This window comes from Odocoileus virginianus, chromosome 13, assembly GCF_023699985.2.
Source record: "Odocoileus virginianus isolate 20LAN1187 ecotype Illinois chromosome 13, Ovbor_1.2, whole genome shotgun sequence".
In the NCBI taxonomy this organism is placed as follows: domain Eukaryota; kingdom Metazoa; phylum Chordata; class Mammalia; order Artiodactyla; family Cervidae; genus Odocoileus; species Odocoileus virginianus.
In genome coordinates this window covers 21,557,766-21,580,694 of record NC_069686.1, presented here as the reverse complement: position 1 = coordinate 21,580,694, position 22,929 = coordinate 21,557,766, and the positions used below count along the sequence as shown (strand labels likewise).

The following is a 22,929-nucleotide window of genomic DNA, read 5'->3' as shown; positions in this document are numbered from 1 at the left end:
TATTCTGAAGAAGCAGCACAAAACAAGAAGTAATTAGATTTCTTGTTCTGTTTTAGTCCTATCAAACCTCCTACATGGCATTTCCCAAGATAGGGTGACAAAGAACAAAGAGAACAGCTAGAAGCCAAGAAAACAGCATCCAATTTTGCAACTATTGTCTTTGAGAACGAAAGCTCCTGCTGGAATGGGTGCCAAGCTGATCTGTGATTTTAGCTAATGAAAAAAACAACGGCAACGTCCTGTCCTGGTGCGACAAATAACACAGATGAGAAAACAGACATCATATAAAACCAAGGAGAATAAATCTTTGTCAGTGGAGCAGAGCCGAAGACGCTCTGGATACGGCAGTGAGTTACCAAGTTAACTTAATTGCAGGGGAAGGAGGCCTGGAAATGAGAAAGAAGAGACACAGCTACCAGCAGACTGATCCAGGCAGGAGGCAGAACTGACCGTGAAAACCAAGAGAACTGTGACACGCATCAGAGACACACAGTAACGGTCGGGCTCAGGAGTCGACTCTAGGCCACCAAGCACAGTTATTCAATCAAACACTAACGTAGGCATTGCTGTGAAGACATAGTAGATAGAATGAAAGTCCATGATTGTCTTTAACGGCAGGGAAATTATCCTTGATAATCCGGGTGGGCCTGATTCAATCAGCTGACAGGCCTGAACCATTGAGCTAGGGCTTCTCTGAAGAAGAAATTGCAAAGCCTGTGGACAACAGCTTTGGCCATGCCCAAGAGCTGCAGCCTGCCCATCCAACCCTTCAACCCTGTAAACTTCACTCCCTAATTATGTCAGACAATTTCTTGCAATAAAATCTCTTTATATATCTTCCTGGTTCTGTTTCTCTGGTTGAAGCCTGACTGATACACTAAATCCAGCAGCCTCACAGTGGTATTAAAAAATAAAAGGCAAGCTAGCTAGCAGGAGAGCACTGCCAACAAGAACATCCACTGGGGTTTGGGAATGAACATGTTAATGTCTCCAAGTGAAACAGAAAGCGAGCTGAATAGAAAGGACAAGAAGAAGAAAAATAACTAAGATGGACTGAATGATCATAACTTACTGCAGACTGCGGACTGGATTCCAACCTTGTAAAGACAGCCAACATAAAGATTAGGGGTGAGTTACCCACTAAACATCATTCATGTGAACTCTGAGTACAAGCATGCCAGCACCTTGAAAAATGTTCTGCCAAGACCTAAATTTGCTTAGGGATTAACAATCCATGAAAGATACTCAAGTGCATTTGAGTCTGGTAGAATGGAAACTCATCCAGACTCAGCAACTGTTATATAGAATGCAATATAGAAAATATTTGTCATATTATAATTTCACCAAAGTACCTGCTTCATAAATATACACATCCATACAAACATTTCCAAATAACTTTTAGATGTCAGTGCCAAAGAGCTCCTTCACAACAATTATGACTAACTGCCCTAAAGATGCATTCCAGCTAATACTCAGCTTAAAGTTTCTAATTAAATACCAGTAATAGGTTCTCTGAAAAAGTAGATCCCTACCCAGATTTCCAGCATGCTCTCCATTACCAAGGATGAAGTCTGATTATGGTGAGATACACGATATACCTCTTTTGTGTGGGGGAAAAAAAGGAATGGGAAAGAGTTGCTATCTCTCTTGGTCACCAGCAGAACTTTACAGTTTCTCACTGTTTATTGAGCATGAGGCTCAAATGAAGGCATGTTTATTCTTTCTGGTTATAAACTAAATACGACATCCATATTGTAAAATATATGCAGCCAACAGCAAGTATCAAATAGATCATCAAAACACAAGCAGCAGCTAGTAGAGAACACAGCATTCATCACTGCTGAACGTAAGGAGGAGGTTCGCATATAAACATTTCTCGAGACATCTGCATATGCACAGAGCATTTCCAGAAGAACTTATTAGGACTTGGTGATGGCTCTGAATTGAGAGACGGACTTCTTTTCACTGGGTCATGTACATTAAGGAACCGCAATATATATCACCCATGCCCCCCTCCCCAGTTCTGAACTAATTTAGAAGTATGACCAGTAAGTTTGGGCAGGGGGCAGTCAAAACATCACCCTTATGCCTTACAAAGGTGATATTTGAGAATGTGGCTTAAATGTTGAGCCAGCAGCCTTCCCTGATGAGTGACCCCTGGATTTAGACAAGACTTACCTATCCTGTCCCCAGCAAGCACGACCAGCACATTGCTCCCTCACACAGGCAAGGCCACGGTGACTGACCAATAGCACCTCTCTCTATGAGCAGTCCAGCTCCCTCAGAAACGGAGGGCAAAGGGCTGGGCCACACGTGCCCACTTCCTCCCTCCAAACTCACCAATCAGATACACTGCTGGGCAGAGACAGGCCAAGAGAGTTCTGCTCACTCCATGAGCAGTGAAGAAACATTCCCTCTGCCTCTTCCTCTTTTGGCATCATTTGCATTTTTATCATTACAATGCTGTCAGTCAAAATTCAGGTATTTAGAAATTTAATTTAAAAATTAAAGATATACATACCTCTTGTTAAAAAATTCAAACAGAATTCTTTTATTAAAAAATAATAATAAAACAGAAAGTAAAAGTAACCATCTCCTACCTCAAAACAATATTCAAAGATATGACTTTTCCAGGAGGGGAGGAAGTGATAGTAAGATGATCTACTAAATTTTTAAGAACGAAAATGATGAAACCTTCTAAAATCTTGATGTGACCGACCATGAGGTCAACTTATGGTTCACCAGCATTTGCTACAATATGTGTACCATTTAGGATTTCCAACATTTTTAATGTTTGATTTTTATGCAACAAATTCTGGAATGAAGACTCACCATTAAAGTACTGGTCTGGTCAATGAAACAACCATCAAACTTTTGAACACATGGGGCACGTAATGACAGGAGCTGGTGCTTTTTACTACTTTGCCTTCACACTTCTCTCCACCAGATGGATGAGTCTGTGTTCTTTTATATCACTGAGTAATGGATTCTGTTGTTTTTGTTAATCTGCTTAACCTGGTAGCTTTGCTACAAAATCCAAAGATACTAAGAAGATATTCCAGCATGCATGACAATGTGGAGCTCTGAAAGCACATGCCCTGGGGGTAAGACAAAATTCAATATATTCTCAGTCTTTACATTTAGAGTATCTTGTGTTTTGTTGTTATCTAGTTGCTAAATTGTGCCTGACTCTTGGGGACCCCGTGGACCACAGCACGCCAGGCGTCCCTGTCCTTCACAATCTCCTGGAGTTTGCTCAAACTCTTATCCACTGAGTTTTTGGTGAGGGGTAATTAATATATGTTTGTTAAATGCGTGAATAACATTTTCCTGCTGCCTGAAAAAAATTTGCCAAACAAACTTTGTACCAGGAAGAACTTCTCCCCATACTTCTCTCACCATTGCCCCTGGAGGGGAAGTCAGAGGCTACAGATACAGCATCACAGGGATCTTGAAGGGATATGAGGGAAGGGGCAAGTTAAGATCCCATTACATCATGAAATCCTTTTAGCTTCTCACATCCATAATCCTTCGAGTCAGAGCACACTTGAAATCTGCTGCAATGAACACAAAATCCAGCTCTGGGAACCAGCACTCAATACAGACTACTAATGGGTCAGTTCAGTTCAATTCATTGCTCAGTCGTGTCCGACTCTTTGCGACCCCATGAATCGCAGCACGCCAGGCCTCCCTGTCCATCACAAACTCCCGGAATTTACTCAAACTCATGCCCATTGAGTCGGTGATGCCATCCAGCCATCTCATCCTCTGTCGTCCCCTTCTCCTCCTGCCCCCAAACCCTCCCAGCATCAGGGTCTTTCGAAACAATGAGTCAACTCTTTGCATGAGGTGGTCAAAGTATTGGAGTTTGAGCTTCAGCATAGGGTAACAGGCACTTAAAATTTGTTAGTTGGATGAATGAATGAATAAGTCATCCTTGGCTAAAACACACAGACACAGTAAGGTGTGTCTGCATCTCAACCTGCAACTCAAAGGCATTTTATCATGTCCTTAGAAAGCTACTACCGTTTGCCATCACGGACCCTGTTACTGTGATGACATGATTAACAGACAAATCTGAGGAAGTGAGGGCTTCCCTGGTGGCTCAGATGGTAAAGGATCTGCCTTTAATGTGGAAGACGACGGTTTGATCTCCGGGTTAGGAAGATTCCCTGGAAAGTAAACGGCAACCCACTCCAGTATTCTTGCCTGGAGAATCCCATGGACAGAAAAGCCTGGTGGGCTACAGTCCATAGAGTTGCAAAGAGTCAGACACGACTGAACAACTAACACTTCACTTCACATGAGGAAGCTAAAGGGCTTAATTTATTCCACCAGTTTAAGCAAAGCAGTAGCTGCTGTCAAGAAAACTCTGGGCTTTCCTCTAAGCATCTGAAGATCCTGAGAGGAAAAGCATGGTTATAATCGTCAAATAAGAGCAAAGTGGATGATCAAAATGGATGGGCCCATCTGGCTCAGAGACGACATACTAATGTCTTGCTGTGCTGGGAATAATTCAAAGAAGCAAACAAGTGTGTGGTGGTTCACTGCAATCATGTTCCCTTTGTAATGGACTCCGTTCCCTATCCTGTCTGCAAAGGGCAGAGACTTCAGATGGGAGTTTAGTTACGAAAGAAAAAAAAAATGTACATACATAGCACTGACATGCATTTTGGGTTGAAAGAGTGAAGAATCTGATTCTGGCTCAAAATTGAACTGATTAGAAAGAAGAGCCAACGATGACATCATAAGGTCTCTATGTGAAAATACGCTTCCTATTGAAATCTCTACCTGCTCCCATTCCAGCTATCTTTACAGACCACTCCACCCAAGTTGTTATCTCAGTTCAAAGTCTCAAAAACGTAACAGGGGACAAGGAATCCCCTGCATGGTCACCTCCACGGGGGGCTGAAGTCTCTGAGGAAGACAAGACAGGAACTGCCCAGACCATCACCCGGGTACCACGTCGTCAGTCAGTCAGTCACCATTAGTTGCTCAGGGTGTCTGACTCTTTGCAACCCCACAGATTGTAGCCCACCAGGTTCCTCCATCCCCAGGCAAGAATACTGGAGTGGTTGCCATTTTCTTCTCCAGGGGATCTTCCCAACCCAGGGATGGAACCCAGGTCTTCTACATTTGCAGGCAGATTCTCTACAGTCTGAGCCACCGGAGAAGCCCTGCTGGGTGGTGGGGTATGTCAACCGCAATGGCACAGTCTAACAGTGGGGCCGTATTCCTTGATTCGAGGGTCAGAAAGGCAAAAACCTTGTCACTCTATGTGTGGAAAGAGTAACAGGCGTCCACAGAAGTGTCAAAACCAAATAAGAAGCAGACCTTCAACTCCCTCCTGTTGCTGGCTTCTACGTTTTACTACACTCACTTTTAAGTCTTTTTTCTATTTTTTTTTTTTTTTACTGGAACTGCCCTGCCATTGAGATTTCATCTTTATACTCTAACTCTTTATGCTTTAGTATTCTCAAAGCAAATCTCAGACTTCAGATCATTTTACCTGTAAATACTTCAGCACACATCTCTAATAGGGAAGGACATTTTAAAACATGATCATGATGTTTTCACAAACAACAAGATCATCAATGATTTCTCAGGAGAATTGAGTTATCAGTCTATGTTGTATCTTATCCCACTGTCTCAAAAATGTCTTTTCAGCTTATTCATTCAAAACAAGATCTAAACAAGACCCACATGTGATCCATACTCTTAAATCCATAATAGTTCTCATTAGGGTTTCGCTTAAAAGCCAGCCATCATAACCACTTAAGTAGGCTCTGACTTAGATGTTGCTTTTTCAACTAAAAAGAGATGGAAAGAGCCCGTTTTCTTATTGCTAATGAGAAACACCCACCACCTCCAGAGGGAGAATACTCACTTCCTTTATATCACTGGGAAAATTAATTCTCAGTAATAACTGAAAGCTACGATGAAGGTTCCAGTGTAAAAATGCTCCAGACAGGAGTTTCATTTCTGGGGCAAAGTCTCAACTGTGTTTCAATTCATAGTTGAAAAGGGCCATAAATTCTATTTTTGTTAGTTCATTTAGTACTAAGAAGAGATTGCCACAGCAGTAAAGTAAGTTATAAAGATTTCCCTGTAATAGATTTGGAAAAACTATATATTCTAATCCTTGTATTTGCCAAAGACAACACTGTTCAACTACTGATTTTAAAAAGAAACTAAGATAAATAATAGTTATATATTCTCAGGGGGTTAACTTTTTTTACAAAAATTGGAACTTCAGCTTCCTTGGTAAGGGCCAAGACGCAGGCCACATGGTGACAAGTAATCCAAGCCTAACTATGGGATCTGATGTTCTTCTAAGGATCCAAACCTCTCATCACATCTGCTAATTTGTAGTTAAACTAAGTATATGTGGATGCCATCATTGTTTTTCTTTTCCTGCCTAATGCCAATAAGAGTCCAGTGGCTAACCTGGAAGATAGCTAAGACAGGAAAGGTGGAAGGCACTCAGAAAATGGATCACTAATTCTTGAGGCAAGAGGCTCTGCATGTGTGTAGGAGCCACGCTCTGGGATTTGTTCTGCACACTGGTCTCAGCTATTGCTCTTGTGCTTAGTGTGTCCATATTTCTCTCTCCAGGCCACAACCTCCCGTGATCTGCAGATACAGACGTTGGTCTACTCTCCTCTCCATTTGAGATGAGACATCCCACAAGGTTTACCACATTCTAAACATTCGGTGTCATTCCGGGTAAAGATTTCCTACCTGCCAAACTCAACTTCAGAAAGGAAGTCAGTCTTAGCTTTTCCTGCAGTCTCCTCCTCTCCCTTCCCACCCCCTCAACCTCCATCCCCATGGAAACCTTGCAGAGCCTCAGTTCCGTCCACTCTGCTTCCTAAGTATCTCCTTATCCTGCTCTACCTTCATTCTCCACTGATTCTCACCTGGACTAAACACCAGCCTTCCAACCTGGCTGCTGCAGCCAGTCTTGCCCCTAAACCACTGTCCACAATGCAGCCAGAATGGTTTTCCTAAAGGCAAACTAGATCATTGCACATCTCTTCTTAAATTCTTTTCATTCATTTATTTTTGGCTGCACTGTGGGGGCTTGTGGGACCTTATTATAATAATAGTTCCCCAACTGGGGATTGAACCCAGGCCGTGGCAGTAAAAACACCGAGTCCGAAACACTGGACCACCAGGAAATTCCCTCTCTGCCTAAATTCTTATCAGAGTTCCCCAAAGGTGGTAGGGGGTGAGGGGGGAGGCAAAAATTGCAAAACTCCTAAACTCCTCATGTAGACACATAAGACATTTTTTGTTCTGGCTCTTATCCACCCCTCCAACTTTCCTCGACTTCAATCACACAAACAATTTTGCTCTTCCAATACATTTCCAAGCATTTGCCCAGGAAGGCTCCCCACCTGAGATAAGCTACCTTGCTGACTGGCAAAAGAACACATATCCTGCACAAGACAATGAAAGCATTGTGTCCTCAATGAAGTCTTCGGCCACCTCGCCCTCCTCGACACACCCCAGCATCCATGCGTCGTTCCATCCCAGTGCTGACTCTGATGCTCCAGATGTGGTTTCCTGTCCAAGGCCTCCCCTCGTCTGTGCAGCCACCACCCGAGTCGCCCAGGCTCAAATCTCACTGTCAACATTTCTAACTTTTTATTTTATACTGGAGTATAGCTGAGTAACAATATTGTGATAGTTTCAAGTGCACAACAGTGTGACCCAGCCATACACACACATGTAGCCATTCTCCCCCAAACTCCCCTCCTGCCCAGGCTGCCACATAACATTGAGCAGAGTTCCCTGTGCTAGACAGTAGAGCCTTGTTGATTACCCATTTTAAACATCGCAGGGTGGACCTGTCAATCCCAAACTCCCTAACTACCCCTTCCCCCCTTACTGTCAACTTTCATTCTTCTCTTGGGATACTTACAGATGAAAGCTGTCTTACCTCTGGACCCCAGCACAGTCCTGGAACTCGATACATGAAAAGTCAGTGTCTTTAGAATCACCGCCCTCTAGAGTCCTCTGGGTCATACACTGTGCCTCCTCCGCATGGAGCCTCTGAATATATACAAGTCTCCACTGACCTCGAAATCTTCTCAACACCCAAGCTATGACAGTCTCCTACTGCCCTTTCCCATCAAGCTTTGAAAAATTACCCACTAGCACTTCCTTACCATCTCTCTACTCATTAAATCTGAATGTCCAGCTTCTCCCCTTACTGCTAAAACTGAGCTAAATCCAATGTCCTTTGAGAAGACCTCATTTTCCTTCCCCTCGCTGCAGGAATCAAAACCGCTGACCACTTCCACCTTCCTGGCTCCTGTGACGGCACTTGCCTCCCCTCCGTCCTCCACCCGTCCCACTACTGCTCCCCGAGGACTTCACCACCATCCATCCCACCTGATCACATGGTTTCCACAACAGCCTCCATGGAGAGAACTGCTAAATACAGCTCTTTCGGTCGCGGTCTCTCCTGAGTTCCACATTTCTGTCTCCCTCAAACTGAAGTCCCAATGGAGCTTCACACTCCAGTAGATGGCAACAAGCCTGGCGTCTCTCTCCCCTCCTCAACTACCACCCTCCTGCACAAATGGCCTCAGTCTCTTTCCATCGTCTCCCTTCTGTGATTTGCTTCTCTCTCCATCATTCGCCAAGATCTTCCAACTCGGATGTGTTAATAGCTCTGACTCGCCTCCTTTCCTCCCTACCTCTGCCACGGTCCTAGCTGAACGCACACTGTCTCATGCCTCAGTGTCTTTGACAGCTCCTGCTGGCCCACGGCTCCTCCTTCAGGCTGCCCACGACTCTCCACTTTTCCAAGCCGACTTCCACAGCTGCCTCCCTCCTTCCAGGGCGCCCCTCACTGGCTCCTCACACCTTAGAGCACCACCTCCAAAGTCCATGGATTAGGACTCAAGGCTCTTCATACTGTGGACCTAATCCAACTTTAACATCTCATTTTCTACTGCCCCTCTTCATGCAAGCTTTCTTCTCTCCCAGGGCTTCTCAAATATGCCTGATCATGCAACTTACCTCGATCCTTCGTTAAAAATGCAGATTGTCAGGTCCTACTCAAGACCAAATGAGGCAGAAACTCCCAGGATTCACTGTGACTAGCCAAAAAGGATAGGTGTTTTGGGAGTGGGGAGGCAGGTGGGGTGTGTGTGTGTGTGTGTGTGTGAGTGTGTTCCCAGGATTCACTGTGACAAGGCAAAAAGGATAGGTGTTTTGGGAGTGGGAAGGCAGGTGGTGTGTGTGTGTGTGTGTGTGTTCCCAGGATTCACTGTGACAAGGCAAAAAGGATAGGTGTTTTGGGAGTGGGGAGGCAGGTGTGTATGTGTGTGTGTGTGTGTGTGTGTGTGTGTGTGCGCTTAGTTGCTTCAGTGGTGTCTGACGCTTTGTGATCCCATGAACTGTAGCCCACCAGGCTCCTCTGTCCAGTGGTGGTGGAGTGGAAGGTTAAATAGCCTAAAATAAGCTGATTTAATTATCTAAATTAATTTGTCTCCCATAGTACTGATAACTGCTCCTAAGATCAAATTATACTGGTAGTGGTTAAGTCGCTCAGTCGTGTCCGACTCTGCAATCCCACGGACTGTAGCCCGCCAGGCTCCTCTGTCCACGGGGTTCTCCAGGACAGAACACTGGAGTGGGTTGCCATTTCCTTCTCTAGGGAATTATACTGGTAGGGCAAGAGAAAGAAGAGGGGGAAAAAATGCTCAAATCCCTACTATTCTCAGAAACCTTTACTGAGCCCTCGAGCCACTCTCTTCCTTTAATCACAAAACTCCCTTAAAATTACCCATAATCTTTCCATATACATAAATGTCTACTACAAAGAGGAAGGAAATGCTTCTCTTGTCCTTGTCCCAATCATGATGACAATGAAATAAAAAAATCAATTTAGTATCTGGGGTAAAGTTCTTAAATCAATAAGAGCTATTTTCCCAAGAAAAGTAACTGAAGCAGAAACCTTAATGTGTATATATCTACTATGTTTTATTTTAAACATTAATTACATTATCTAACTAATTGTTAAATAAAGGGTTATAACTTTAAGATTCATGTAGTTTTATATTTTTCACATCACAGAGAAAAATGTTTTTTAATCTAATTTCATTACCATACACATTTTAATGATATTGGTTGAGATTATTGGAATATAAAATTGATTCACATTTATTATAGAAGATTTGGGAAATAAAAGAACAAAGATGAAATTAGTATTTTTCCACTCGGTGACAGTACAACATAGCAGTTGCCAACCAAAGGGCTTTTGTATCAGACAGATTTGAGGCTAAGTTCCAACCTAACCACTCACTGGACATCAACACTTACCCTAACGGTCCCTCTCTTCATCTGCAAAACTGAGCCACAATACCTACCTCATTAGGTTATAACGAGGACAAAGGAGACGACACGTATAAAACATTTTTAGTCCACAGACTCCAAATTTAGCAGGTGTTCAAAAAAGGCTGCTTGGTCATGAATTCTACCCCAGAAAAAAACAAAAACTGGGCATGTCCTCAGCCTCAAGAACTCCCAGAAAATGAATCATGGTGGACTCTATCCAACACAAGGAGTTTTAAAACCTGCCATAGACTTACCAATTTTCTTAGAAACATCCAGCCTGATATGACTATTTTTGGATGTGAGCTCATCATCACGAACACAGTTAATAAATGAGTGGATGAAGATGGCATCAGGCCAGAACTGTTCTCTAAAGTCTCCATACAGGAAGAAAGATGTGGCACTCAGGTTATAATGTTATAATGAGATTTAAAGTATTAATGATACAATGTCTGAATTAAAGATAAACTCCCTTATGAGAACTTGTCTATATTTAAATTCTGAATTATACTCTTATAAATATCTTTGTTGAATCAGTGAGCATAGAAAAAATCTTGCAAAGGATATAATTGTGCCCCAAATGACCACAAGAGAGAGAGAACAAGCTATAAGCTTATTATTGTAGGACCATTTCTTAACACATGCATCTGTGTCCTTGTCCTACTAAGCTTGGTTTCCTAACACCAGCCTGGGTTAAAGTTGACAAGTACTACCAAGTAGACCATTTCTCCAGCACTCTGAAACTATCCAGGTGATACAATGCAACCAGAGAAAATGTCTTTGAAAATGTTAGCGTTTTACTACATCATTAAAGAAACAAAGAAAGATAGTGCTAAGTCGTGTCCAACTCTTGTGATCCCATGAACTGTAGCCTGCCCTTTTGTTCATGGGATTCTCCAGGCAAGAATACTAGAGTAGGTTGCCATTTCCTTCTCCAGGGGAACTTCCCAATCCAGGAATTGAACGCAAGTCTCCCACATTGCAGGCAGATGCTTTACCGACTGAGCTATAAGGGAAGCCCACTACAACATTGCTGACTGCTTTTTAAACACACAGAAGTTCTTCCATACCTATCTGAAACAGAAATACTCCTTCCAAAAATAAACACACACATATGTTCTCATGTGTCCACTCCACGTTTTCACTAAGTCACCATGCATTTTCAGATCCTGTTCACAGAGGAGTCCTCCTTATGTAGGATCCACAGAACAGACACATTGCCCAGCTTGTTGATCCCTGAATTCCAGCGCCTGGGACCCTAACTGGCACACTTCAGATGTTCAACCAAGGGCAGTAGAATGAAACAAGGCATACAGTCAGTAAATGCTTGAATTTATGCCAGAATTTATGTCCAATGATTCTGCTCTGCAATATGCGATAGAATCACAGTCTATAAAGGTGCTAAACTCAGCACTTACTGAGTTCTTCCTGTATGCTTTTCATTTTACAAACCTGTCTCCAACACCTACAAGAGCTGTGCAAATAGATACAATGGATAAGAGTCTCAAAAATAAGAGTCTCATCAAAGCTGAATTATAATATTTATTGGAGGTCTCACAGCAAGCTAACACTAACCCTTTCTCAAAATTCATGTAGAGTAATTGAAACAACTGTGTAAAATAACCCAAAGTCCTCAGAAGATTTATTCATCTTTACTCCTCAAGTATCCCAACCAAGAACAGTGGCTAGCATATTGTAAGCATCAACAAATGTTTGATCTTTTTTATCAAGTGCACGTATTTTAATAATTGAAATAAATCTTTGTTGCAAAAGAAAGAGGGAATGAGAAAGGACAACTGTTAAGTGTACATTCAAGGTACACTTGAATTTTCTCATTCAAGGTCTGCACAACCATTTTTATCTAGTATCTTTTACTTCCTCTTACAGGAAGACTAGAAATCTCCATCTATCACAAGGTGATTTTGAAACTGCACCTATTGGACTTTATCACATGCTATCTTGGCCAGTTTATTGTGGCAACAAGACAGTGGGCCTGCTGCCTCCCAGATGCTGAACCTGATGGGTTGATATGCCTTGTACTCCTGACTGGGATACCATCGAGGGCACGTTCTCAGTAGACCATTTGCAGCAACATGGATATGACACTCGGCGAAGTTAAGTCAGAAGGAGAAAGACAAATACCATATGACATCACATATATGGAATCAAAACTATGAAACAAATGAACTTATTTACAAAACAGAAACTGACTCGCAGACACAGAGGACAGACTTGTGGTTGCCAAGGTGGATGGGAGGTGGGGGGTGATGGATTGGGAGCTTGGAATTAGCAGATACAAACTATTACCGGGTTGGTCAAAAAGTTCATTCAGATTTTTAGGTAAGAGCTTACAGAAAAAACCCAAATGAACTTTTTGGCCAACCCAATATATATAGAATGGATAAATAACAAAACCCTACTGTATAGCATGGGGAACAATAGTCAATATCCTATAATAAACCATAATGGAAAAGAATATGAAAAAGAATATATATACATATAAATATTCTGAGGAGGAAATTCGGTGACTTCTAAAGGACTTCAGCCCTCTCCATGTCCACAGAGTCCAGAATGGCTGCAAATGCCTCGCGTTTGAAGATCTGGGCTCTGTGCACAAAGCGGCACTTGCGATCCAGGTACCGAATGGGAAGCACTGCCACAAACAATAACTGTACGTGAATTCCAATAACAGGTCTCCCAAGAGGGCCCCTGATGTGACTGAGCGGCCCCAGGCACTGCCGATTTCGGAGAAGCCCCCTGCTCAAAGATTTGCCAGAACCACTGCTTGTCCACAGCTCACTGCTAAAGCTTCTGGTGAGCCCTGTGAGACAGAGAAACCCAAGACGAGCTTCTTTGCAGTTCCCATGGAAATGAGAGGGTCCTTCTTGGTGCTGCTCCTGAGGCTGTTTCTGAGACCTGGGCTGGCTGGCCACCATCCCCAGCATCGGCAGGGAGGTGGGGCTACTGGTGACCAGTACTGTCCCTCAGACCCCCTTCTTCTGGGCCATGCACATCACCTGCAGCGGAACACGCGGGCCCTGTTCGGCGCCCTGGCCGAGGCAGAGGAGCAGCAGACCTGCCTGCACGACTTGGCCGAGCCGCACAGGACCCGCGGTCTGGCCGGGCACCACCTGGGCGATTACAGACCAGTCTGAAACAGGTGCAAGGTGCTGGGCCACGTGGACTCCTGGGCAGTGATCATGTTCGTGGATTTTGGCCCGTCAGCCACCATCCCGGAGCAGTCACTGCACAGCCCAGACAGTGATGACTTCTGGGGGTCACACATCTCGAGGTCTGAAGATTTTAAGTGACGTGGCTACAGTCAGCACGTTCCCTCTCCCGTCTAGGTTCTGCCCGCCCTGCCCTTTCACTCTTGAGGTCCTGGGGGTGAAAAAGGCCACAGTGGTGCCTAGAACTGATTGGATTCCCCTTTGCCTTCCCCTAGCTCACTTCTCAATATGTCATGTGTCTTCACCGTGAACATCTGAACCAAACAGGGAGGCTTCCGTGAGGCTGAAAGTCTGATGTGGCCAGTGTATTCTTTCCTGTCTCCTGTCTCTTCTTTGTACCCCTAGAGCATGATCTAAGTTGCCCTGACAGATTCTGCAGAATGCAGAGGCCCATTGCTTAATTTCCCTGGCATTCCCTTGTAGAATCAGGTAGGCAGCATCTAAACATTGATCTGTCAGCTTGGTGAATAAATGTTGGCATGCTTCACCAAAAAAATAAAAAAAAGAAAGAAATTCACTGGATTGAGAATATCAGGTTGATAATGAGCTTTTCTTCACGTCACAATGACTTGGCAATATCCAGATGCAGAGGCCAAAAAAATAAACTTTAAAAAAATGACATAAACATTAAAAAAAAAATGTAATAGGAAACCAAAATTTCATTTTATATCGACTCTACTTATTACTAAGAAACCTTGAGAGACGTTGGAGAAACCTCCAATGCTTTTGATTGTCCAGCCTATTTTGAGAGAGAAGTTTGGAAAGCGAAATGGCCAAAGACAGCCTGCATGGAGAAAAAGTTAAAAAGCTGAGTGCCTGGGAACTCTGGGGCCGGCTAATCAGTCTCCGAAAAGTCAATAACAGACAGAGCCATGAATCAATTCAAGCAGTTCATCATGGTTAATTGAAAAATTTGCTGACTCTTTCAAGGTTTATATTGCATCCACAATCAGGAATCTCAAAAGTCTTTTTACAGTGGAAAGGTTCAAGGCCAAATGAAAGTCATCTGAAGTCAAAATAATCCAAGACCATGTTAGAAGGAGCCACAGGGCCTCCACAGCTGCTCGCCTGTATTAGGAGAGAACTCTGAGTTACTTCTAGGAGAACTAGGCTCTGGGTTAGGCCAGGGGAGCCACCCTATCCTGGATAAGGTGTTTCAAGCAGTTTCATCACTTGTTTGAAAAAGAAAAGCCTACCTTTATTGAGTATTTACTTAGTATACGGCTTATTTCACCACACTAAGAACTTTGCTGTGCATTATCCTGTGTATGTGTATATATAACCATATATATATATAGCTTTGGTGGTGGTTTGGTCACTAAGTGGTATCCGACTCTTGTGACCCCATGGACTGTAGCCCGCCAGGCTCCTCTGTCCATGGGATTCTCCAGGCAAGAATACTGGAGTGGGCTGCCATTTCCTTCTCTTTATTTAGATATAATTCACCTATGACACAATTCATCTATTTAAAAAGTATATGTCACAGAGTAACCGTCACCACAATCAAATCTAGGCAAATGTTATCACCCCCAAAAGAAACCACAAGTCCATCAGCAGTTATTCCCTATTTCCTGCACAGCCTCCAGTCCTCGACAACCACTCCTCTATTTTCTGCCTCTAATCATTTGCCTTTTCTGGGCATTTCACCTAAACAGAAACATGCACTATATTGCCCTTTTTTCCATTCATTAGCTGATGACATTTGGGTTGTTTCCAATTTGGACACTTAAGAATAATGCTGCCATGAACATTTGTGTACAAGTTCTGGTGTTTTCTCCTCAGCACATATCTGAATGGCATTTCTGGATTATGTGTTAAGTTCTGAGGAATTCCCAAAGCAGCTGCCCATTTTACATGCCCACCAGGAGCATATGAGGGTTCCAACTGCTCCACATCCTCACTAAAGCTTGTTGCATCTGTCTTCTTGGTTACAGCCATCCTCCTGAGCACCAGGTAGGGACTCATTGTGGTTCTGATTTGCACTTCCCTCTCTCGCATCATCTCACTTAATCCTCATGGCGATCCCATGAGGTAAGAACCAGTTCTTACTCCTGTTTGGTACATAAAGAAACTGTGGCTTGGAGAGAAGAAGCAACCAGCTGAAGGTCTGGTCATGTGCAGACTCTGTGCCCCGCAGAGCCCCTTCCAGAGCACAGCACAACTACAAGACCTCACACAGTCCTAAAAAGGCAGAACCAGATGACCTCTTAAAGGCCTTTCCAACTGGGAAATTCTGGCTTCATGAATTCACACTGTGTAAGAATCTCTTCTCTAGGTGCATTTTCACTTGGGCCCCCACATCAGTAATATCTGAACTTTTTCTGAGTAGGAGGGTGTGTTCTAATCATAATAAGATGAGGTTACAACCCGACATGCCAGCTCAAGGCCAAATCTGAGACCAACTGGAGCGAGTACACAGGACTTAATATTGTGACTGAGCCACGCCAAATTGCCCACATGCAACTCTTCTAGAACTTCAAAGATGGCAATCTCATCTTATGTGTGTATTTCATGCACGGGCCTTAATCTTGGCTTTCTATATACTTTCTTACCCTCATTATTTCTTTACCTCCTGTTAGTCATCTACCAGATAAATTTTACCCAGTCAATTGTTTGCATCTTTGTAAACCATCTCAAATCTTTTCTGAAATAAAGTGGAGTAGTAAAGAAATAAACATACCAAAGTGTTTTCAAGTAAGCTTCAAAATAGCCCACAGCTGCAGCCTCTTTCATCAGATTGTGTACTTTCCTAAGCAAACTGTTCTCCAAGAAACAGAAAACACTGCTCCTCTCTGTACCTTGACAGGAAAGAAAATGCTTTTATGATATTCTAAATTAGACAAGCTTTCCAAAATAGTTTATGGAAGGAGAAAGACAGGTAGTCACTGCCCAGCAGGAAAAAAGGCAGAAAGCAATGATTCATTGGTACACTCACGAATACATGCAAAGGTTACTTCCTTCTCCTAGAGTACCTCTTTGAGATTTTTTCCTTTGATTTATGTCTGATATTTCATGATACTTTTTGATGACTGAATGCTGTACTGAAGGCCACAGCTAACTATTAGAATTTAACAGGTGCCTAGGAAAATATTCAACGCTGCTTTAAATTTTCTTCTCTTTTAAAGGTAATTATTTAGATCCCATAAGCTATATCCATGCTTTAATGCAGTTCTTTCATTTCCAAGACTTTACCTTGCCTCAAGAGGTCATCACACTAGTACTGACAGATGCATCAACTCAGAGAGAAAACTACAAACCACAAGTGTCCATCAGTTCAGTCCTGCTTAAATGAATGAAGGTGTGTGAGTGTAGAAGCAAGTACTATACAGCCACTAACAATCAGAATGCTGCCAGTTGACATGGGAGAAGATATAAATCTTTTATTGAAGAAAAGCAAGGTACTTCATCATTGGAATAGTGTGAGGTCATGTGTAGAACGGTACATCACATCGATCTGTATATTTATCCATAAGGAGGATGGATGTGTAACAACATGTCAAGAGTAATCACTGGACAATGACAGGTCAGGGAGTTTTTCTACATCTGGCATTTTTCACTTTTTTTTCATAAAAAGCCGTTATTAGCTTTTAACTGAAACACTGTATCTGTTTTCATCAGAAGCTTAGAAAAGAAGCCCACAATGTGCAGAGCACTGTCCTAGGCAGTAAGAAGGTCACAAAAATGCAAAAATGAAAGCTAAGAACCCTCAACCTGTTGATAATCTGGCTGGAAAGGTCAGACATTGCAAAAGAAGCAATTCAGTTGCAAGTAGTATAAGATGGAGCTTCAAACTGGAGTCGAGTGTGCACATGCCATAAACACTCAGAAAAGAAAAGCAACAGTAAGCTGTGCAGCTGCGAGCCCATAGAGAGAAGGGTTTCCTGGTGTTTGGGAAGGATCTGTGAAGGTGTGGAGTGGAAGGAGAAGAAGAGGGCGACAGAGGACGAGATGGCTGGATGGCATCACCGACTCAACGGACATGAGTTTGAGCAAGCTCCAGGAGATAGTAAAAGACAGGGAAGCCTGGCGAGCTGCAGTCTACCGTGTCACAAAGAGTCAGACATGACTGAGAGACTGAACTCAGTCCTCAAGAGTGGAAGGAACAGAAGCAAAGGATGTTTTGAGGAAGTTAGGAAACAGGTGAAAGTCTTTATCCTATTTTCCAGGACCACTAATTAGCTTAGCTGAAGCCTAGCATCCTGACTGCAGAGTAATGAGAGATGAGAGTTTTAAAAACCATGATGATTCAGAAGACAACTGGGTGATATCTACCCACGATACATACACATACACCCTTTGACCCTGTATTTCTGAGTATTTAGCCTACAGAAAAACTTAAAATACATGCAAACATGACATGTAAACATGAATAATTAATGAACCAATGTTTATATGGCAAAAGTTTGCAAACATCCAGATTTCCAATAATCGGGAACTGGATAAATAAATCATTTGTCTTGTAAAAGATTATTAGGTAGCAATACAAAAGGATGGGGAAGTTATATACACACATGGAAATAAATTCAATGAAAAAACACAAGATAAAGAACTGTATAACATGTTGCCTTTCTGAGTTAAAATGAGTGAAAACTAAGACTGTGTGTTCACACTGGGCAGATAAACAACTTATGAAAAACAGTTTTAAAAAGGTGACTCTGGCAGAGGTTAGGTAGGTTGGATGTTCAAAGTGCTTCTTCATTATGACTTCCAGTTACTGCCAGAAAACTCATTAATGTGAGAATGAAAGGGAACTCAGTTCACCCTAGTCATTCTGAAGAACTTCAGACAACTTCCCATGCTCTCCTGCAACCTGATATTCAGTAGGAACAACATGTGGCCTAGGCTCCACTAGGGACAACATAATTCAACGATTCAGCAATCTGCATACAGCTCCAGATCATGTCGGTACCCTGAAGTCATTTTACAAAACAATGAAAGCCAGCAGATTAGACCTCAGAAAGGCAGATGGCTGCCTTGTTTCAGCAGGCATACTTCAGAAAATCCCCACAGTACGATGTTATCTAATTGGCATAGAAATAAGAGGTCTTGGAAAAGGGAATCTGGGTTTTTAAAGTCAATTTCAAATTCAAGCTTAGGCTGACAGAGTGCAGCTGTAAAACCTGGAAAATGAAAGGGAAATTTTTAAATAAGCAAACACCATTTCTTCGAGGAGCTTACATCTACAAGAAATACCAGTCATGTCTGAGAAGGATTGTGTGGAGATGATCACATTTGAGATTTTTAAAGCCAGGGTTTGCAGGCTTCATAACCAAAAGGGCAAAATTTTGTGTGAGTAATGACTCCAATTCTGGGAGAAATGCAATTGGCCAGGCTCTACTGAAAGGCTGTGTTGATTCCAGAACCTCATGCTAACAGTGAAATTCAAGATAAGAATTGCATCTTCCTTTATTGAACAATGATGGCTTCGTGGAAGGCAGTGTTGCCAGGCAGTCTTAGGGTACAGACCTTGAAAACAGTAATAGATCCAGACTCCAATATATTTGTAAAGTAACAGCATTTAGTGTGGAGGTAGGAATGAACACTATTTTTAACCACCAGCTTTAGAGTCAGATTGCCTCTATACACATCCCTACACTCACACTTTTAACAGCTGTCAGACTCCCTATAAATTACTTACATTCTAGGCACCTCAGTCTCTCATCTGCAATATGGAGACAGAATAGTACCGGCCTTGTAAGGATTTTGTAATGATCCAATGAGGAGATATCAGTCAGGCACTTAGCACAGTATTTGCCTAATTTAAGCTCAATAGAGATTAGCTATCATGGTTATTATTGTTACCACTATTGTTGTTACCAACACTTCCTCTCCAAGGCCTACACATATGTTAGAAGTAATGCTTAGAAGAACTAACTATATCTAGATTAAGTTACATCTAGGTTGAAGCTTAAACTATAATCCAGAATTACATGGAATAAATACATAATAAAAAACTCACTCAAAAAAACTAAAGGAATAGTTTTTTGATAATCTACTGTTTTTACAACAGATGAATCACCTGGAGAAGGGCAGTTGCTTCACAATAACACAGCCTTAAACATAAAAAATTATCTCAGTTGATTATTTTATCATATACATCTACTCAGCATTAATGGTACAGTTGACAAAATATCTTAAAAATAACCATTAGTTAACTTCAGGGCAATTAAACAGAACATCAGAAGTGACTGGTTTTAACCTCAGCTCTTACGGTCAAATATTCTACACTTTGCTTTTTTCTCATTCTAATTCCTAGATGAATCACTTCACAACATGATGAATTGGTCTTTTAAGAGCCCATGGTCTTGGACTGAACTTGCTATAGGAAAACCTTCTGAAAGGTTTTAGGAATCTGGAGCTTTCCAGAATGATGACTCACCTCACATACCATGTGCCTACTTGAAAGAAGAAAGCATCTGTCCTAAAAGTCATTGGAGATAACTATACTTTGTGTGTGGCATGCACCATCTCTGTTTGTTGGCCTCTGTAAAGCACTTAAATGCAGAATTAGTTCAACCACTCCTCATCAGGGAGTTACCAAAATATAAAGGAAATCTGGACTGACTTGCTACTTCACCTTAAAAAAAAAAAAATCACTTTACATCTGTGTACCTACATTTATCTTTGTAACATACAGACGGCTCCATGAAATATCTGGCCTTTTCATTGCCTCACAGTTACACTAAAGAGTAAAAAGAAAATACATGTAAATATAACTCAAACTCTGGGACATTTGGGGGAATTTTATCCATTTTCGCATTTATTTTTAATCTACCAGGTAGCAATAGCTTCACATCAGGTGGCCAGAGGACTCCAATACTTTGGCCACCTGATGAGAAGAGCTGACTCACTGGAAAAGGTCCTGATGCTGGGAAAGATGGAAGGGAGGAGGAGAAGGGGACGAGAGAGGACAAGATGGTTGGATGGCATCACTGACTCAAAGGACATGAGCTTGAGCAAACTCCGAGAGTTGGTGAAGGACAGGGAAGCCTGGCGTGCTGCAGTCCATGGGGTCACAAAGAGTCGAACACAACTGAGCAACTGAACAACAACAAAGCAAGAGCTACTGTAACACTAGGAAGCATCACTACGAACAAAGGTAGTGGAGGTGATGGAATTCCAGTTGAGCTATTTCAAATCCTAAAGATGATGCTGTGAAAGTGCTGCACTCAATATGCCAGCAAATTTGGAAAACTCAGCAGTGGCCACGGGACTGGAAAAGGTCACTTTTCATTCCAATCCCAAAGAAAGGCAATGCCAAAGTATGTTCAAACTACCACACAACTGACTCATCTCACATGCTGGCAAAGTAATGCTCAAAATTCTCCAAGCCAGCCTTCAACAGTACGTGAACCATGAACTTTCAGATGTTCAAGCTGGATTTAGAAAAGACAGAGGAACCAGAGATCAAATTGCCAACATCCACTGGATCACTGAAAAAGCAAGAGAGTTCCAGAAAAATATCTATTTCTGCTTTATTGACTATGCCAAAGCCTTTGACTGTGTGGATCACAATAAACTGTGGAAAATTCTGAAAGAGATGAGAATACCAGACCACCTGACCTGCCTCTTGAGAAATCTGTATGCACGTCAGGAAGCAACAGTTAGAACTGGACATGGAACAACAGACTAGTTACAAATAGGAAAAGGAGTATGTCAAGGCTGTATATTATCACCCTGCTTATTTAACTTATATGCAGAGTACATCATTAGAAACACTGGGCTGGAAGAAGCACAAGCTAGAATCAAGATTGCCAGGAGAAATATCAATAACCTCAGATATGCAGATGACACAACCCTTATGGCAGAAAGCAAAGAAGAACTAAAGAGCCTCTTGATGAAAGTGAAAGAGGAGAGTGAAAAAGTTGGCTTAAAGCTCAACATTCAGAAAACTAAGATCATGGCATCTGGTCCCATCACTTCATGGGAAATAGATGGGGAGACAGTGGAAACAGTGTGAGACTTTATTTTGGGGGGCCCCAAAATCACTGCAGATGGTGACTGCAGCCATGAAATTAAAAGACGCTTACTCCTTGGAAGGAAAGTTATGACTAACCTAGATAGCATATTCAAAAGCAGAGACATTACTTGCCAACAAAGTTCTGTCTAGTCAAGGCTATGGTTTTTCCAGTTGTCATGTATGGATGTGAGAGTTGGACTCTAAAGAAAGTTGAGCACCAAAGAACTGATGCTTTTGAACTGTGGTGCTGGAGAAGACTCTTGAGAGTCCCTTGGACTGCAAGGAGATCCAACCAGTCCATCTTAAAAGAGATCAGTCCTGGGTGTTCATTGGAAGGACTGATGCTGAAGCTGAAACTCCAATACTTTGGCCACCTGATGTGAAGAACTGACTCATTTCAAAAGACCCTGATGCTGGGAAAGATTGAAGGCGGGAGCACAAGGGGACGACAGAGGATGATGGTTGGATGGCATCACTGACTCAATGGACATGAGTTTGGGAAACTCTGGGAGTTGGTGATAGACATGGAGGCCTGGCGTGCTGCAGTCCATGGGGTCGCAAAGAGTCAGACACGACTGAATGACTAGACTGAATGACTAAACTGAACTGAACTGTAACACTCGTAATACCGATAGACCCAGTGACCACAGATAATAAAAAAGTTTATACTTCCCTAAGCGTTGGGTAACAGGCCCAAGAATCACTCACTCTATATCGAATCCTGCTCTTGCAACAATAACGCCATTCTTAATAAAACCAGTGCAACCAGTAAAAATATTTTTAAGGCAACACATTTTAAATTCTTAATACAACTGTTTCAATGGCCTTGGAAAATTCCTACTTACCACAGACTATACATGCCACTTTTTTTTCCCATTTATTTTTATTAGTTGGAGGCTAATTACTTTACAATGTTGTAGTGGTTTTTCTCATACATTGACATGAATCAGCCATGGATTTACATGTATTCCCCATCCCGGTCCCCCCTCCCACCTCCCTCTCCACCCGATCCCTCTGGGTCTTCCCAGTGCACCAGCCCTGAGCACTGTCTCATGCATCCAACCTGGGCTGGTGATCTGTTTCACCCTAGATAATATACATGTTTTGATGCTGTTCTCTCAAAACATCCCACCCTAGCCTTCTCCCACAGAGTCCACAAGTCTGTTCTGTACATCTGTGTCTCTTTTTCTGTTTTGCATATAGGGTTATCGTTACCATCTTTCTAAATTCCATATATATGCATTAGTATACTGTATTGGTCTTTATCTCTCTGGCTTACTTCACTCTGTATAATGGGCTCCAGTTTCATCCATCTCATTAGAACTGATTCAAATGAACTCCTTTTAATGACTGAGTAATATTCCACGGTGTATATGTACCACAGCTTCC

The 22,929-nt window shown here is 42.3% G+C and overlaps 1 protein-coding gene and 1 pseudogene across 2 annotated transcripts in view; one reads left to right on the top strand and one right to left on the bottom strand.

Annotated features, from left to right (window-relative positions):
• STK39 (serine/threonine kinase 39) overlaps positions 1-22,929 on the bottom strand; it is a 310,739-nt gene that overhangs the window by 140,446 nt on the left and 147,364 nt on the right. The gene's annotated exons all lie outside the window — the stretch shown is intronic.
• LOC110125592 (tudor domain-containing protein 10 pseudogene) lies at positions 12,816-13,661 on the top strand (annotated as a pseudogene).